Source organism: Oreochromis aureus, linkage group 22, assembly GCF_013358895.1.
Source record: "Oreochromis aureus strain Israel breed Guangdong linkage group 22, ZZ_aureus, whole genome shotgun sequence".
Lineage (NCBI taxonomy): Eukaryota > Metazoa > Chordata > Actinopteri > Cichliformes > Cichlidae > Oreochromis > Oreochromis aureus.
Window position 1 is genome coordinate 7912564 of NC_052962.1, and position 14122 is coordinate 7926685.

General features: G+C 41.4%; 1 long non-coding RNA gene across 1 annotated transcript in view; it reads left to right on the top strand.

The window, feature by feature from the left end:
- LOC120435501 overlaps nt 1–13530 on the top strand; it is a 40383-nt gene extending 26853 nt beyond the window's left edge. Inside the window, exon 3 of the long non-coding RNA XR_005609777.1 lies at nt 13501–13530. This is a non-coding gene — a long non-coding RNA (uncharacterized LOC120435501). The remainder of the gene's footprint in view (nt 1–13500) is intronic.
- The last annotated feature ends 592 nt before the right edge of the window (nt 13531–14122 follow it).

A 14122-nucleotide genomic window follows, 5' to 3' on the forward strand; every position in this document is an offset into this window, starting at 1 on the left:
CTCTACCAGGTGTAACAATTAAGTTTAAAATCCAGGCATCCATGAAAACAGAATTTATGAAATTTAACGGAGTTAGAAGTTAGCAGGGAGTTAGCTCGCTAGTTTCCACCTAAATATAATATACCAGGTTCTGACTGAGCGATTTCTGAGACAAATTAAAACGCACAACTCTGCTATCACTTGCAACATAAATGAAGACAGGAAACTAAACAGCAGTGACGTTTGTAGGGTTACTGAAGTTTGGCTAGCTGGTATATAATGATGTGGTACGTGATCGCTAGTGACACAGCTATGTTAGCATAATATAAAGACAGTGAAGCTGGAGGAATACTAACTTTTTTCCACTCGATAAAAGTTAATGTGAGGGTTCCCGATGGTTCGGGACAAATGCAATCGCATGGCAGGATGCTGTAAACAGAGCAAACTTCAGTCAGGAGAACAACTGAGATAATCCCTCCACAATATGAGGTTAGTCATTAATAAACTGCTGCATGGGCTGAGCTGTAGTTACATCATCAGGTTTTAAAAACTGAGCTCTAAAGTGATTAACGGTAATAAAAACAGAGAGGCCAGCAGTGATCACTGACTGTTTTTAGGGGCTTGTTGAGATTAAATAGAACAAGATACAAATCATTAAAACATGTTAAATACACAACAGCCTTATTAAACACAGAGTAGTTTGGGCCCGGAACCAGGATTCATCACGTCATCACTTAAAGACCGGATAATCAAAAGCTATATATAAATCTAGGGTGGCTGTGGCTCAGGTGGTAGAGCAGATCAGCTACTGATGGTTCGATCCTTGGCTTCTCCAGTCTGCATGTCAAATATCCTTGGGCAAGATACTAACCCCAAGTTGCCCTCCGATGCATTCATCGGAGTATGAATGTACATTAGTTTGCACTTGTGTTTTGAACTGCTTGTGTGAATGGGTGAATGAGGCATGTTGTATACAGTGCTTTGAGTACTCTGGGAGAGTAGAAAAGCACTTTTTGAAAGATTAATGAGGGTTTTAAACAGAATCTATGTATGACAGTGCTGCACAGTTGTTTTGTACCCCAGTTTGCTACACTACATTGATTTCTAATTAAATGTTTTCCTCCCCTGTGGGCCCCTCCCTCTGCGTTGTTGTTGGTCCCTTAAAGCAGCCCATTTGAAAAAAAAATGTCTGGAAACAGAATTGATATTGAACAAAAATGTTCTTCAAACACGTTCTCAGTCAGGTAAAAATGAAATATCCCAACAAAGAACTTTGTTCCATTGAAGATACTTTTTTCCACAAATACAGCAGAAACAACACGCTCGCTGATATTTTTTGTAAAAAGGATATTCTTAATGCTTTAGTTATCATGAACTTTGTGAAGAACTATCATCAAAAGCAGTGCAAGTTAATCTTCTTATAGCTTCTTAATTCCTTTTTTATACCAGTTTGCTACTTTTTATTATGCAGCGTCTGATCCATGTTCACAAGAATCAATGCTTTGTACATCGAAAACAAGAATTTCAACTGCATTACAAAATCTAGTGTATATGTATAAACCTTGCTGCTATGAAGTAACGGTGTTAACTACTGCACCACCCGGATATTTGGTGCTTTTGGCTACTGCCAGGTTGTTTTTATGGATACAGAAGTGATGACTTCTGGACAAGAGGGTGATGTTGTCAGTTTCAAGCTAACACAAGCAACTGTTAATCAAACTCTTAATCAAAAAGCTATTTTAAGTTATTCTTATTCACCTCAGCAGGCAGCACCGTCATGTTTGTTTTTCCATGCAAAAGTTGTAGCTGTAGATTGTTATCATTATTATTATTATTAGTTTGTCTTGGTTGAGTTTTAGTCTGGTTTGTTTTTTCTGTGCTTTCACGTCTATGTAAGTTCCCCTTGTGTCTCTCTCTTCTGTGTCCCTCTCCCTCTCTCACTCCCTCTGTCTCTTGTGTCAAGCTTGCATGTCCCAGTTCATGTATCTCCATGTTTCCTGTTTTATTTTGAAGGTCTTGTTTCTATGTTCATTGTGCTTAGTTTTACGTTTCCCTGTGGCGTCATGATTATTTGTATCAGCTGTGTTTTCGCAGGTGTTTCCACTTCCCTTATTACCCTTCTGTGTATTTAACTCCTCTGTCTTCCTCTGTTCCGTGTTGGTCTGTCTGCTTATCTCGTGTCATGTCACAGTAAGTTTCAGGATTGTTTTCACATGTCTGTTCAGGTTCATGTTTCGAGTCATAGTTTTCACAGGTGCCTGTTCAGATTAATGTCATGTCAATGTTTTCATGTTGAGTTTAGTTTATCCCAGTTCAGGTTTTATCATAGTCGCACCTTGTTTCATCTCACCTTGTTTTTCTGTTTTGGATTCCAGCTAATAAACTGCTCGCTTTTGGTTAAAACTTAGGTTCATCTCTGTAGTGTCGGGTTTTGGGTCCGTTTCACAAACACACCGGCGTACCGCACCGTGACAGAAAACATCATCTTGTCTGCAAACACTCTATAATAAACCACCAAGTGCCAGGAAAACATGAAATAGTGCATCGCAAACCAGAAACTGAGAATGTTTGTCTTCAAAATAAGTTTTGCCTCACTGGTGAAACCAGCATCTGTCATAAGGCAAACTTAGGATGAGGGTGAACATTTTCACCTTAATACTAAATTGTATGAATTGTATTCATAGTTTATATTGTAAGGTAAAGATCCTACTTGTTTGCAGTCAAGTTTGCGTCTACAAAACTATCTATGTGTTACCGCAGCATATGAATAACAACCAATCACAGCAGCAAATGCCTCTTTGCAACCAACTGCATCTCCTGATTACCAGCAACCAGGAGACAGGGAATACGTATTGTTCACTAGGAACTGATGGTTACCTGTGAGTGACTTACTGGTCTCCAGGTCAGTGTGACTAGACCTCACAGAATCACAGTATAACTATTTGACTAATAACTGACATGTTATTACTGGATTTAGGATAGAAATCCATTAGATTAACCTGTTACAGAAATATATGTGATCACAGCAAGAATTTATTGGTGAGGATCACAATGTTTGATTTTGAACCCTATGTGGCAAAGCTCTTTTAAAAACTTGTAATTGCCCTTTATGATAGGGTTGGACTTCTATTTTTATGTGCCACTGTCTCGACATATTGGATTAGTGTTGTTTATAAGTTAGAATCTTTTGGGCATCTCAGGATATTTTAGTAATTTAGGTTAGTATCATAGTGCATGCATGTATTTGATGTATATTATCTGATGTTTGAGCCCCTATTTATAAGCTGTGGCTTTTAAAAGTAAGTATTTTGTTATATATAATATTGTGTCTGGAGCTAACTGATACAGACACAAGTCTATGCTTGTTATCATTTATAGCTATTGCACACATGTTTAAGTTTGATGAGAGTGCTGTACTGATAAACCGAAGGGCAAATAAAAATGTGGATTTAATAATGGTTCTGGATATTTACATTTGCTGGAAAGTTATATTTCACAATTTCAATCTGGCCGTGAAAGGTCAAAAAGCAAAATATGGCAGCATCCTTTGTTTAAAAATGGACAAAAATCTTTAAAAACATTAGCATATTTTCATATTATCACCAGAAAATGTTTTGTAGGTGCGAGAGTTAACTTTTATAGCTAACATCAGTGAGTGCTGGAGGAATCCCAACACATTGTGCGACTGCTTATAGTGCCCAAAATGCCTATTTACCACTACGTAAAATGAACTTTACAGTATGTAGTTATGCATTATACAAACAAGCACAGAGTGTGTTTACGCTTAGACACTTTCCAGCTATTTCTTTCTATTCATAATGTCTCCAGCTGTGTAACTAATGGAGGAGAAAGCAACTTACCTGTTTTTGTGTGTGGATGCGTTTTATGAGGCGCTGCTGAGGGACTCTCCCATTCTCACATGGCACTTCAAAAGATGAGGCCATTAGAACTTGGCAGAGAACATGATACATCCTTACTCTAATTTGTTTAGTCCAGGGATTAAATTAACTCATCTAAGAGCTCATTTGCAAAGGAGAAGATTAAGTCCTACCCTCTCTCTGGTGTTTTCTAGTGTCACCTTGGGTGGAATTTCCTCTAAATGTGGTGCAAAATGATCAATACCATGAGTAGTGTAAAATGGCAGGTGACATCTTCTGAAGGGGAGAAGTGATAATGGATCCCACACCGCGTCTCATACCAGAGGGCTTGTCAGTAGCCCCTTCCTCGGATCCCTCCTGCGGTCTACGCGAGGTGTATCATATCAGATGATTGTTTTCAATGTGACTTTGATTGATATCAGATCCATGCTGTTGTCTAGTTCACTGACCAGAAGCTGGCTCTTACGGGGTATCACTTACCTGCAAGTCACCACATTACCGTCCCTACAACTTCACTTTGATGCAGGTAATGGCACCACAATATCTCTCATCTGCCCCGTCTGCCCATCCAGAATGTGTCATGTTCTGTAGATCAAAGGAAGTGAAGTAGTCACTCAATTTTGACAGATCAATACACCCCTCAGGAATGTGTCCTGCAGCATGACAGCTCAAGTATCAGCTGTTTCTCGCCATCATTCTTTCATTTTCTTTTCCATTTCCTGTCCTTTTTTTAGTCACAAACGGTAGAAGCTGGCTCTACTGAGGTTTGATTTGCTTCAGTGACACTAAAAAGCTGTGCAGAAAGCAAAGCATATGAGGGGTGGCTGCAAAGTTTCAGGGAAAAAAATCAAAAACCATACCTTACTTTGGCTTATCTCCACTTCAAGACCATTTTTTATACCTCTGCACCATTTTCAGCATGGCTGCCATTTATTAGAGGAAGAATTCCCGTTATAGCCATGTGTACTTGTACTTCTATTATGGAGAACAAGTACACGGGTATTTTATCTTGTGTGACAAAACATTCCTTCAACTTGATGTTTTTATTTTTTGGAAGTGGACAAAGTTAAAGGGAGGAAAATCTGGCAAAGGGAACTAGTGGCAGGTGAGAAATGCAGTAATATGGGCAAAAAAGGGATTTATGCCAGCACACAATGGCACACTAGAAGGCATCACAATTCCAATCAAATCTGCTGAATGTTCTCCCCAGACAGAGTATGTGTGACAATCTTAACCTGAGGGACAGATTCACAGCGCAAAATGTCAAGAAAGAAAGGATGTGAATCCTCCTGGTCCTGCTTTTCACCTGAAATGGCAATTTAAGGCCCAGAAATTGGATTCTTTTACTAAAGTGCTTGGTCGTAACCAGAGACCAGGCTCTCATTAGTGGGAGTGACTGTTCACAAAAACAAATTCAGATGAAACTGATGTTTGCTTCTTATGGCCTCTGACAGTGGACTTGTTCGATACTGTTGACCATAATATCCTATTAGAGCGATTAGAGCATGCTGTAGGTATTACAGGTACTGCACTGCAGTGGTTTGTATCATATCTATCTAATAGACTCCAATTTGTACATGTAAATGGAGAGTCCTCTTCACACACTAAGGTCAATTATGGTGTTCCACAGGGTTCAGTGCTAGGACCAATTCTGTTTACATTATACATGCTTCCCTTAGGCAGCATCATTAGAAGACATAGCATAAATTTTCACTGCTATGCAGATGACACGCAGATCTATCTATCCATGAAGCCTGGTAACACACACCAATTAGTTAAACTGCAGGAATGTCTTAAAGACATAAAGACCTGGATGGCCGCTAACTTTCTGCTTCTTAATTCAGATAAAACTGAGGTTATTGTACTCGGCCCTGAAAATCTTAGAAATATGGTATCTAACCAGATTCTTACTCTGGATGGCATTACCTTGGCCTCCAGTAACGCTGTGAGGAACCTTGGAGTTATTTTTGACCAGGACATGTCCTTCAACGCACATATTAAACAAATATCTAAGACTGCTTCCTTCCATTTGCGCAACATCTCTAAAGTTAGAAATATCCTGTCTCAGAGTGATGCTGAAAAACTAGTTCATGCATTTATTACTTCCAGGCTGGACTACTGTAATTCATTATTATCAGGATGTCCTAAAAACTCGCTGAAAAGCCTTCAGCTGATCCAAAATGCTGCAACAAGAGTACTGACAGGGACTAGAAAGAGAGAGCAGATTTCTCCTGTTTTGGCTTCCCTTCATTGGCTTCCTGTTAAATCCAGAATTGAATTCAAAATCCTGCTCCTCACATACAAGGTCTTAAATAATCAGGCCCCATCTTATCTTAATGACCTTGTAGTACCATATCACCCTATTAGAGCACTTCGCTCTCGCTCTGCAGGCCTACTTGCTATTCTTAGAGTATTTAAAAGTAGAATGGGAGGGAGAGCCTTCAGTTTTCAGGCCCCTCTTCTGTGGAACCAGCTTCCAGTTTGGATTCAGGAGACAGACACTATCTCTACTTTCAAGATTAGGCTTAAAACTTTCCTTTTTGCTAAAGCATATAGTTAGGGCTGGACCAGGTGACCCTGAATCCTCCCTTAGTTATGCTGCAATAGACGTAGGCTGCCGGGGATTCCCATGATGCATTGAGTTTTTCCTTTCCAGTCACCTTTCTCACTCACTATTAGACCTCTCTGCATCGAATCATATCTGTTATTAATCTCTGTCTCTCTTCCACAGCATGTCTTTTATCCTGTCTTCCTTCTCTCACCCCAACCGGTCGCAGCAGATGGCCCCCCCTCCCTGAGCCTGGTTCTGCGGAGGTTTCTTCCTGTTAAAGGGAGTTTTCCTTCCCACTGTCGCCAAAGTGCTTGCTCATAGGGGGTCATATGATTGTTGGGTTTTTCTCTGTATGTATTATTGTGCTATCTACTGTACAATATAAAGCGCCTTGAGGTGACTTCTGTTGTGATTTGGCGCTATATAAATAAAATTGAATTGAAAATGGAATTGAATTGAATTACACAAAACTGAGATCTGTAGTGAAAACACAGAGAACATGGTGCAAGTGGTCAGAATGCGATGTACAGGGAGCAATCCTATTCATATCAGTTCAGTTTAATTTAGTTATATAGCATCAAATCACAATAACAGTCACCTCAAGGCGATTTATATTGTGAGGTAAAGATCCTACAATAATACAGAGAAAACCCCCAAAATCAGATGACCCCTATGAGCAAGCAGTTGGTGACAGTGGGAAAGGAAAACTCCCTTTAACAGGAAGCAACCTCCTACAGAAGAGAGGAAGAAGAGAGCCACAGATTAACAGTAACTAATGATTAAATGCAAAGTTGGTTCTGCAGAAGATGGACCTGAAAGCTGAAGCCTCTACTTTTAAATATAGTAGGAATCAAAAGTAAGCCAGCAGTCTGAGTTTAAATGTAATTCTGGATTTAACAAGAATTTACAGGTTAAAAATGACTCGGTGTCCTCACAGTGTTACTGGAGGCCATGGTAATGCCATCCAGATCAAGTATCTGGTTAGACATCATGTTTCTAATATTTTAAGGGCCAAGTACAATAACTTTAGTTTTATCTGAATTTGGAAGCAGTAAAATAGATAGATACCGTGCCAGAATTAAATTAAAGAATTAAATGTGAAATAACTCCAAAAAAGTTTTATCAGAAAAAATATCAAGTTTTCTGAAGAAACATACTGAGCCGACTCGAGGTAGAAGAGAGCAGTGTAACTGAGTTAGATCATGCCTGACCACCTGCAAGGAGAGATGCATCTACTGAGGATGATGATTGCAGCCAGACACAAAGCAGTCACACAAACAAAGGCTCGCTGACAAAGTTCATAGAGAGGAAACGCTTGCAGATGTGAAAACTGTTCTACGCACCACCCTCTATACCAGTATCACTATAACCAAGGAGTTCATATAAACCACTGGCACAGTAATCCTAGAAGCACTTGGGTATAAAATAGAGGATGGATGTAGTGAAAGCCCCCTGTGGAGAGAAAGGCTGGAATCCAAAATCAGAGAACCTAGAAGGATGCTAGTCAGCTAACAGAGGTACTTAATGGCAAAAGAGATATACCAGTAAAACAGAGTCTCCAAATATCCAACCAGGGTGTTCTCAGCTGCAAGAAAAAAAAATACAAGGGTAGACCCACTCAGAGCAGAGATGGAGCAATACTGGAAGAACATCTGGGAGGAAAAAGATGTCACACAACAACAACATCAAGTAGCTGGTCGACCTAACAGCAGACCACATCAACCTCCCAGAACAAGAAACAGTCCAGATCACAAAAACAGAGATTGTACAGTGAGAATGAAGAGCATAAGGCCCTGACACAATCCATGCCTACTGCCTGAAGAAGCTAAAAACACTCCATGATCGCCTGACTGGCTAAAACACGACAGAAGAATCCTTATCATGAAAAATCCCCACAAGGGTATAACACCACTGAACTAAGCAATCAAGCTGAGTAGGTTCATGAGTCAACACATGAGCACAGCTAAGACTGGAAATAACACCTAAGGGTCAAACCATGTCCTGGTTGATAAAACAGTACATTGGGACTCTAAAACCAGTCTGACCAACCTGAGCACCTACTGGATTAACTATTGAAAGCCTGTGACTTATTGCCCCACATATGGATACTGGAATGCTTGGCACTGGACAAAGCCAAGCATTGTGGGCTAATAACATTCATCAGGAACTTTGGAAAACAAAACTGGAGGTCAACTTAAAGGCAACCCAACAAGTCACCATCAAGCCAGTCTCAAGCCAGCTCATGACTAAGAGCAGATATAGATTCTGGAGTGGAGCCACCATCAGCCGCCTCCTGTCCATGGATGGCATCAACCTGTATGCCAGGGGTGAATGACTGTCTGTTCCACCTCACCAGGATCTACAGTTAGGACATCAAGATGCCATTTAGATTGGATATGTGTGTCCGAATGGTTGACACAGAGGACATAGATGCACGCTGCACCTGTCCAGCACGCTGCACCTGTACCAGGAACAGAGAGAAGTAGAGCGATGATTAATGAGTGTCAGAGACACAACTCAAGAGGAAACATGGAAAATGCCCCTCTAAGATAAGCTGCTCCAAGAGAAAAGGCAGCTGAAGACAGTGTGCAAGGACAGACGGAGGAACTGTCATGGACAGCCATGACAACCAAGGGAACATATGGATTACAAGTCCCAAGCTCCCAACGGGAGACACCGCCAAAGGTGGTTGAGAATGAGCAGGCTAGGGTCCTGTTGGACTTCAGGATCCAGACAGACAACCAGCTGCCAGCCAACCAACCAGACATAGTTGTCGTTAACAAGAAGCAGAAGACTGCAGTTGTGATAGATGTGGCAATCCTGGCAGACAGTTACAATATATATGTATCAGGGGTTAAAAGGTACAACGTGATCAGACGTGGAAGGTCAAGTTCAAAGTGGTAATATGTGTGTCTGTGTGTCTGAGAAACACTTTGTAAGCCAGGAAGAAATGCAGTTAACACAGACAAAGACGGGGCAGCACAAAATCACGAAATGTGATATATATGATATGACATTATGCATATTGTATATATGTGCAAATATATATGTATATATATATATATTCTGTCTGCTCATGTGTTCTTGTGTTGTCATAAGACCTCCATGTCCCCACATTGCATCAGTCTTACTGAAGACAAGCATGCATAAGCAACAAATCAGCCATAGTATTCAGCTATCAGGCAATAAGAAAACGAGCATGCTGACCAAGCTGATATTATTACTAACCCTATTCAGGTTCTTCTCACAAATATAAAAATGGGCATTTTCTCAGGTATTAGAGATGAATGTACAAATGAACAGCTGTGGTCAACAAAAACATGCTGTGATTCTTATCACCAGAAAATCCATGCAATTTGTGTAGGGGCAGCTTTTTTTTTTCTGTCAGCTCAATTTGCTGGATTTCCATAACCCCCCACCCCTGCTGTTCCACAGCCTCCGCTCACACCGGCCAGCAGGAAATAGGCATTCGATGCTTTTCTAGATGACTTCCTGAAAGAAATGAATCTCTCACAGAAAATGAGAACAATGAATAATGAAACGCTGGATGGGATGTGCCTGACCCATGCTATTCATACAACCTGTGCCATCTCCCAGAGCCAACTATGAAATTGAAGGTTGTGATCACAGGGCTGGAAAGAGCCACGGGTAGGACCATTAGAATGGAGGGAAACAAATAGGTTTTCTTGGATGCACATATAATCATTTGATTTAGGTTACACCAGAGCACCTCAGTCAGGATAAATGTCGCGTTTTGGAACTCTCAAACAGATTACATTTTTCTTGCTTCATTCATAAGATCCCGCGTGTCTTCTGGGAATAGCGGTGTTTTCAATCACAGCTTTTTTTGACTACTTTTCGAGGCTGTGTCAAACTGAAAATGTGCGATCTAAAACTTTCTGTACACTGCACTGTACAGTTTATGCCTTGAGTATAATTGGATGCAAAGTTCCTCAGGGAAGAATACAGTGAGAACAGAACAGACCATTTTCAGTCTGTGCAGCCACTTTACAGGAAGAAAAGTGTTTTAATGGCATTGTAACCCCACAGAGAAAATAATCCACCAATAAGAGAAAATACAGCCGTGCAGTGCCACAAGAATGTCAGGCCCAGGAGGTATTTCAGGTTTTGAAAGCCTGCTTCTCTGCCTCACATTAGCCTCAGCAGGACAGCTAAGAAAAGACGAAAAAAAAAAATATTGCTTGCGCCCTTTTAAAAAAGAGAGAGAGAGTGAGAGACAGAGACGGACCACAGCCCTCGAGCTACCGCTGCAATCCTGACATGAAGGAGTCAGCTTGAGCACTAACAAATCTTTCTAATCCCTTTCAACATAGAGCAGCATTTGCCAGACCCCTGCTCCTCCAGGGTCTTAGAGAGAGAGAGAGTGTGTATGGGTGTGTGTGTTCATAGTCCTGTCAGTTAGGGTAAGTTAGGATGAGCGAAGGACTTTTGAGAGTCACTAGTAGGAGAGACGAAGCACCGTGGCCGCTCAGTATGAAACTCCACACTATGCTGTAGAGTTATCATTTACCCTATGGGGGCCTGGGTGGCTTACCGCCTGTGTGTTACCAAAAGCTGTGAATAGCAAGATCAAGTAATTACTGAACACTGTGGAGGCTCCTGGGTGTCTATTTTTTATGTCACACATTTTGGTTGAAGTGAATGACTTTGGTGATCGTTTGGCTGTATATAATTGCATCGAACGCAGTGACAGGGGTCTTTATCTGACACCCGGCGAGGAGCGCTGCGTCTCAGGTCACCGGGCTCTGTTTACGAATCATTGATTTTGCTGTACTACAGCGAAAGACACAAGGCGCAGCCTCACCTCATAACGGACGTTCCTAGTGAGGTGCCAGCAAATAGAGAAAGGGGTGAAGGGTGTGGATGTGGGGACACGGTGAAGTGTTGTAGCGGTCCAGTTATGTTTTTGTTATAAGCCACTGTTGCCAGACCAGTCGCGGGGACCCCTTCAGCACTGGCTAATTCTACCACAGTCATCGATTCCAGTGTAATCCACTGCGTCATTTTCATCTTGGAAATGCTGGAATGGGTAATCAGATGATTGATTGAAGAGAAATGCTGTACTGACAGAATACTGACACGGACACAGCTGGCTGCCTGTCAGAGGGGATGGCTGAATGATATATGAGTATCCACACTCAAAACAAAGCAAAAAAAAAACAAAAAAAACCGCCCACATTTGCAAGGTGATATCGTAACCCTCAGTAGAATCTGTGTTCACTCATTATCGGAGGACGTGAAGCATATCCGAAGACCTTTTTGCCTCTCGACTGTTGATTACATTTGTGATTTGTTTTTTTCCCCTTTGCGCTCTGCCTAAAAATCCTTAGCAGCGAGGCCATAGCATAAGACATCTGCTTTCAACACTTCCTTATTAAAAATGATTATATGCATATCAAACTCGAGCTACTTACCATGACACGTTCAGTGATAAAAATCAGCAAAGAATTTAATTTCACTTTGCCAGAGAACGAGCCACCTGCACATCAAATCACCGTCTACTTCGTCCCCAGTTTTAATGAATGCTGTGACTACTGTGCAGCAGGGTGATACTGAAATGCAAGTATACTCCCACACATACAGTCTCATAGCTCATTTTGGGTACAGACACTGATCATTAGAGGGAGAACACATAATAGAGGTACACTCCATCCAAAGGCTTAGCACTGCAGAAAGGTGCTGGGGAATGATAATTATAGTAATAGATGTTGTGCTATAAATAAAGTTTGAAATGCTAAAAATATTATGCAGCCTTGCCATCAGTGTAATAAAACAGAAGTATGCACTATAACTCCAAAGCTGCACAGTGTATGCTTTGGAAGTGTGGCTTTTAATGCATTCTATTGAATTCTATTGTTCACACATGGAAATCAAATGCATAAGAATAAGATAATTTATGTGGAAGAAAAAAATTGGTAAGACAGAGCTGCTATGTTCTGATTGATGCTGAGGAAAAGTGGTATCGATTGACGAGAGTCTCTTTATCATGTTTATTGATTGTGTTTTGGTGTGCTCTGGATTAAAGCCACATGTCCACGCTCTCGTTTTCAGATAAGAAGGGCACGGGAAAAAAATTGCTGCTTCAGGTAATGAAATATGAGGATCTATTGAATTGGAAAAATAAATGCTTTCGAAAATATTGCTCTACAAAGCTAAATTGACAGGGCTCTGCAACCATCATTATTTATTGCGAGGGAGCGAGCTGGGGTGGATGACATACTGTAGTTCAGTGCCGTTCAGCATTTTTCCTGCAACAAGACACCGCGCAACGGCTCGACCGTCTCCACATAAAAGGCTGGGCTAAGAGAAAAAGTGCACAGTGCAATATGCGTAAAGAAAGCAGGATCAATAACCAATCTGTGGAGCAGAGAGGGTCAGGTGGAGCATGGGGAGGTTATCATATACTGGACTTCAACACGTGTAATGGAGGAGTCCTCGGTGGTTTGGACCGCTCTAAGCTACAGTGTTGCTCACAGGAGCATCTGTGGATAGTAAACAGAGTGGAAAATGCTTTGTGTGGCATGCAGTGGCGAATCCACTCAGAATTCCATTACACCATTTTCACATGCCACAATAAAGACCAATTGACACAGTTATCTAATGATTTTTTTAATGTAAATGACGTAGTTGTTATACCTGGTGTTGTGGATAGTGTCTCAAGGTTTTTTGCCTTTTGGAGAGCAACCACAGCAATTGTCTGTCCAAAATATGGCCTGTTGTGTGGCTAATCATTTGAGTGGTCTTTGATGAGGATTTTTGGGCATTTGAAAGTTCCTCTTTTCTTCTTATCTGGTGGTTTTATCATAATATTCATCCAGTGTATCTTTTCTTTGTACATATTCAAACAATTTCAGCCTTGTCTCTCTAACTTTGCACCTGTGCTGCTGCTCTGATGTACTTATTTACGATCTTGTCCATCTTGGTCGTCACTCCCGAGCAAAATCAGCCTCCAGCGCACCCTCCTGTCTTTTTGTTAGTACAACCAAGTCCGACTCTAAACCTTCCCTTTGACTTTTGCTGCTTTCTTTCTGTCACAAATCACCCTGACACTCATCTCCACTCTCTCCACAGCTGCTTGCTTGCTCTCCCTCTTGTGCACTGCCTGTTGATTTGGATGGTTAACCCCAGGTATCTAAACTCATCTATCATCACTACCTGGCTTCTTGCTTCTATTGACATTCATTCCTCTTCTCTCCAGTACATATCTCCACCTCTCCAGGCTCCCTTCCACCTGCTCCCTAATATCAACACAGGTCAGTGTAATCTGTGAATTAGGATAGGCTAAAGTTTACCACACACACACAACAATATATGCAAAACTATGATTATGCAATACTAATACTAGCAGTACTGTTCTGTGTAGATATATACATATATATATACTGTATATATATAAAAAAAAAAACACCCAGCACGCCCCTGCGGGCGGTTTATCCTTCAAGCTCGGGTCCTCTACCAGAGGCCTGGGAGCTTGAGGGTCCTGCGCAGTATCTTAGCTGTTCCCAGGACTGCGCTCTTCTTAGCTGTTCCCAGGACTGCGCTCTTCTGGACAGAGATCTCCGATGTTGTTCCCGGGATCTGCTGGAGCCACTCGCCTAGCTTGGGAGTCACCGCACCTAGTGCTCCGATTACCACGGGGACCACCGTCACCTTCACCCTCCACATCCTCTCGAGCTCTTCTCTGAGCCCTTGG